The 4,954-nt window shown below is 37.3% G+C and overlaps 1 pseudogene; it reads right to left on the bottom strand.

The window, feature by feature from the left end:
• Positions 1-1,929: 1,929 nt before the first annotated feature.
• Positions 1,930-2,403, bottom strand: LOC149138551 (putative pentatricopeptide repeat-containing protein At3g23330 pseudogene; annotated as a pseudogene).
• Between the last annotated feature and the right edge of the window lie 2,551 nt (positions 2,404-4,954).

Below are 4,954 nucleotides of genomic sequence, written 5' to 3'. Positions count from 1 at the left end.
AGGTTTCAAAACAACTTTAATTCAAAAATCTGTTAGGATGGAGCAAATTACTTGGTTGGGCTTCATCATATCATTCTCAAATAATGCTCAGTATATGCCACCTTGACTCCAAACTGTCGACCTTAGTAATGTTATGACAAGTCTGAAAAGGAAATGGTTATACATGGCCTTGTCACTGATTCGCCTGGGCCCCTACACTGAGAAAGGGTGTGCCTTTGACAAAGATTATATTTCAGATCAAGTTGTACATGGAAGAAATTTTCATCAACTCGCACCATATCCTTCTCCTTGGATGCTTCTACGTTGCAAAGAAAATTCCAATATGATTAGACACAGTGATAAATGTTCAAACCAAGTAAAGGCATTTATGAAGAAAGAATCACTGAAGTATACAACTCCTACTAGGTTGAACTTCACCATTTAAATATGTGGGAACTCATTTAAAATATTTTACATGGAAAATTCAGCTTGGAAGAACCAGACCCTTAAGGTCAATGTAAATTTATTTATGTGCGTCTCTCCTACTTGGCATGTACAAAGTGATAAATCCTTCAATTTGCTTGATAAGAGGACAAATTGCAGGGAAAATGCTTGAAACAAGATACCATGAGAAAAGAATGCAGTAATGAGCCATTGCCATGAGGAGAAAATGAGTTTTTCTTGCATAGGGCACACAACCTAAAAGAGGCACACTTCCCAACAAGTTGCAAACTCGAATTAACATCATTGACGAGACATCTAATCAACTGTAAGAAATTATGCTTTCAAAAGCTTTCAAAAAATCAGCTTAATTTGATCTCCAAGTCATGATTTAAATGTTCAATACACACTGCATATTTTCCTGTGTATTGTTATGTTGTGCCTTGAGATACATGGATTTTCATTAATTTCTCTACAAACACAACAAACTTTCATAACTATGCAAGCTTGTAATCTCCATTTCAAACCCTAGATTCTGCTTGAGCTAAATATCTAAGAAATGGAATGGAAGTTTCCTTGTATTTGGAGAATAATCAAAATGCAAATACCATCTTTGAAAGTGCAAAATAATCATTCCTAAACTATAACTAGAATAGAAAATCCTTCAATCATGTTTTCCAGATAAAGTGAATTCTTAACCTCGATTTCCCTGATAGCCCTGATAATCAAATCGAATAACATTAGAAATTCTCTCCAAATCCATTATCAAAGAAGTAGAAACAATAAATTACGATAGTGTCACTTAGATCCAAGATAGTAAAGTTTAAACATCCAACCAAGCAAGATTGTTCTAATGATTTACTTTGTAATAACTATCTTGGATCTGGCATAGGTCCTCTAGAAACGGTGAACACAAAACAAGGTTGGCAGAGTAGGCAGAGTCTTGGATATAAACACCTTTAGGCCATGACAAGAGATGAAATTATTGGTACGTTGATCTTCCTAGCCCAGTTGGGTTACCCAGAAGCTATATTGATCGGGTTATTCATAATAACAAACTCCTCAATTGGTTAGCAGAGAAGCTTTCATCCTGTTCTTCCATAACACGCGTCCCGTTTGGAAAGTATAAACCTTGTTATTCTTCTCAATCGGACTATATGCTGACATCTCTTTTACTCCCCTATCCTTCATCATGTTTCGTAGCTTTTGTACACCATCCCACTTGCTAGATGTCGCATATATATTTGAAAGCAACACATAATGTGCAACATTATTTGGATCTAATTCAAAGAGGTATTTTGCAACACATTCGCCCAGTTCTACATTGTTATATGTTCTACATGCATTGAGCAAAGACCTCCAAACAACCATGGTAGGTTTTACAGGCATCTTCCTTATAAAGTTTTCTACCTCTTCCAGTTCCCTTGCACAACCAGGAAGGTCAACCATGCAACAATAATACTCTTCTAAAGGTGTAATGCCATAATCTCGGCTCATTCGATCAAAGAATCAGAAGCCATCATCCACCAAGCCTGGATGGTAGCAGGTAGACAGAACAACAACAGAAGTAGCATGGTTTGCCTTTACACCATAGAGTTGCATTTGTTCAAAGAGTTGGAGAGCCTCTTGGCCACACCCATTTATAGCATAACCCATAATCATCACATTCCATGAACTTGTGACTCGTTCAGACATTTTGTCAAAAACTATATGTGCAACCTCGGTATACCCACATTTTGTGTACATATCTATGAGGGCATTGCTAACAATGGCATCAGAGTGTGATCTAGTTATGATGGTGTCTTCATGGGCCTCCTTGTCATGCTCCAGAGTTGTCAAGTTGGCACATGCAAGAAAAACACTGACAAACGTAACAAAGTTCGGTTTTACACCTGTCAGTTTCATTTGTTGAAAGAGCTTCAGGGCACAATCAACATGCCCATTCTGTTGAAGTCCTGCGATCATCATATTCCATGAGACCATATTTCGTTGAGGCATTTTCTAGAAGAGTTTCAGGGCCGCATCCACGTTACCATTCTTTGTATAACCTACAATCATTGTATTCCAGGAAATCACATTTTTCTCCGACATTTAGTGAAACAAATTCTCATCATCTTCAACGCGCCCATTCTGCACGTATCTTGTAATCATTGAATTCTAGCAAAACCACATTTTGCCAAGGCATCTTCTTGAAAAGTTTGGCAACCTCTTCCACATCCCCATTTTGTGCATGCACTGCAATCATCAAATTCCATGACACTGTACTTCTTTCAGGCATTCTCTCGAAGAATTTCACAGCTTCATCAATGCAACCATTCTCTGCATATCCTAAGATCATGGAATTCCAAGTCACCACATTTCGTTGAGGCATTTTATCAAACACATTGTGTGCATCCTTCAAACTCTGACATTTTCCATACATGTCTATGAGAGGACTCGCCACAAAAACATTGGACATAAACCCTCTTCCAATTATGTCTTTGTAGAACTTCTTACCGTGTTATAGGGCTCCTAGATTAGCACATGTAGGGAGAACATTAGAAAAAGTGAACTGATTGGAGTGAGTTAGAACTCGGCTTCTATAAGCAAGCCGATGGATCCATGCGACTAGGGCACTGCATGGAAGAGGTAAAAATACTCATTGTCAGCAGTGGCCCTGACCAGAGACTCGTCGGCCAAGATGAGCTCGTAGGAAATGCAGGTATGGAGAAGAGGCCGAAGAGGTTGTTGCTGCCCTCGATGTCGTAGTGATTGATGACACTACCCACGGTGAGACTGTCGAGCTCGAGAGGCACTTGGGGTGCCATCCCCAATGGCATCATGACAACGCTAACCTCCAACATGCAAACCATGGCTTCTTCATTTTCAGTTTCGTAAGCTCATGATTCCTCATAGAAATCCAATGGTTTTGGATTGATTGCTGTGAAATCCAATGTTATTGCCGATAATCCTTCTCTGAAGACAAACCAGTTTTCTTTTGACTCAAGAAAATTTGACCCCTGCTCCCAAGCCTTGCAAGAACACCAAATATCTCAAGAGCCTGTTGTCTGCAGGGATCAAAACCTCGACCTCGCCATTGCAGCTGTTGTTTCCGCCTTGCTACTCAGACACTGACTGCGCTTAGGGTTAGTTTCTGATCCAGTCTGCTTAAGCTCAGTTTCTAATCCAGTCCGCTTAAGCTCAGTTTCTGATCCAGTCTGATTAAGTAAATTTTTCGATCCAGTTCATCGATTCAATCTCGACGACTTACCGTGGTAGCTACTCTGTGGATTCTATTAACTAGCATTTGCACCAGATGTTGCAAAGGAAACCCGTAAAGCATAAATTGAAGAATGAAAATATTTATTTTTTTAAATAAATGAGAAATTTATATTGAAAAATATTAATTAAAGTAACATTTTAAAGCTTAATCCAATTTAAGCCATGAGATGAAAAAGCTAAAACATGGACAGTTGACATTACTTGGTAGGACGGGGGTGGAAATTTAAGTTTAAATGCATAGCAATGTAAATATTATTATCTCATCTCATTTTATTTTGCAGCATATGTTCGTTTGTAAAGTCCATGAATTCCATTCCATCGGTTGTCTGAACCAATATTTAACTGTGGATATTATCATTTTTTGTTTTATGTACTTTGTTATTATGAACTTCTCCTTCTCTCAGAGTTTGAAATGGAATTCATTCGTTCTAATTGCATGCTTCAAAAAAAAATTGATAATTTGAGTAATTTGATTAGACTTACACAAAGGGGTCTTCTCTAGTTCTGTAGGATCTTCTCTAGGATGTTATTCCAGTATGGAGTTTACTTTATATCACCATTAATACATTATTAAAAACTATCATTAATTATTTTAATGAAAATATAGAGAAACAATTAATTTCCCCTTCCTGCACCTTAAAAATTATAGAAAGTAATGCATGCATCCCAAAAATTTATGAAAACAAGCATTTCGATTAAAAATGAATGCAATGTAACTAAAAAAACCCTATTTGTCTTTGAACTCATTGGCTTGAGTCTGCTAGTGTTTGTATGTCCCAAGTGTCTGTATGTACCAATTAATGACAGTTGAAACTTTTGACAAGAGTTCATCAAACTTGTAATGGAAACAGTCAGCTTGCAATAAAATAATCCAGTTCTAAAATGCAAGGACTAATAATGATTACGCCTGCTTCTATTTCATCTTTGCCATTTCTTTATGCCTATGTCACACCCCTATATACAAGGAATAATACAATACACCTGAGGTAAATTTTTTATGGTAATTAAATATAAAATTTCACCCTCTAATTATTCACAACAATACGCATACATTTTGGTTTATTTACTGTGTTACAACTAACCATTGTAATTATGCAACAAAACCTTAGCTCTTAACTTCAACGCTGGTTGTGAATCACATAATACACGAGACCCAAGTTTCATTCATTAATAATCTACAAATGGTTTGATCTTCCATATAGTGGAGGACAGGTCCTTATCCTCTTTGATTTATTGCCCCACCCCTCCAGCTCGGATTTCAGGTCTTATCTTG

The sequence above is a fragment of the Pinus tabuliformis genome, chromosome X, assembly GCF_031772625.1.
Source record: "Pinus tabuliformis cultivar Carrire ecotype Pingquan chromosome X, CPIR1, whole genome shotgun sequence".
NCBI classification, from domain to species: Eukaryota; Viridiplantae; Streptophyta; class Pinopsida; order Pinales; family Pinaceae; genus Pinus; species Pinus tabuliformis.
This window is presented reverse-complemented; position numbering and strand designations above follow the sequence as displayed.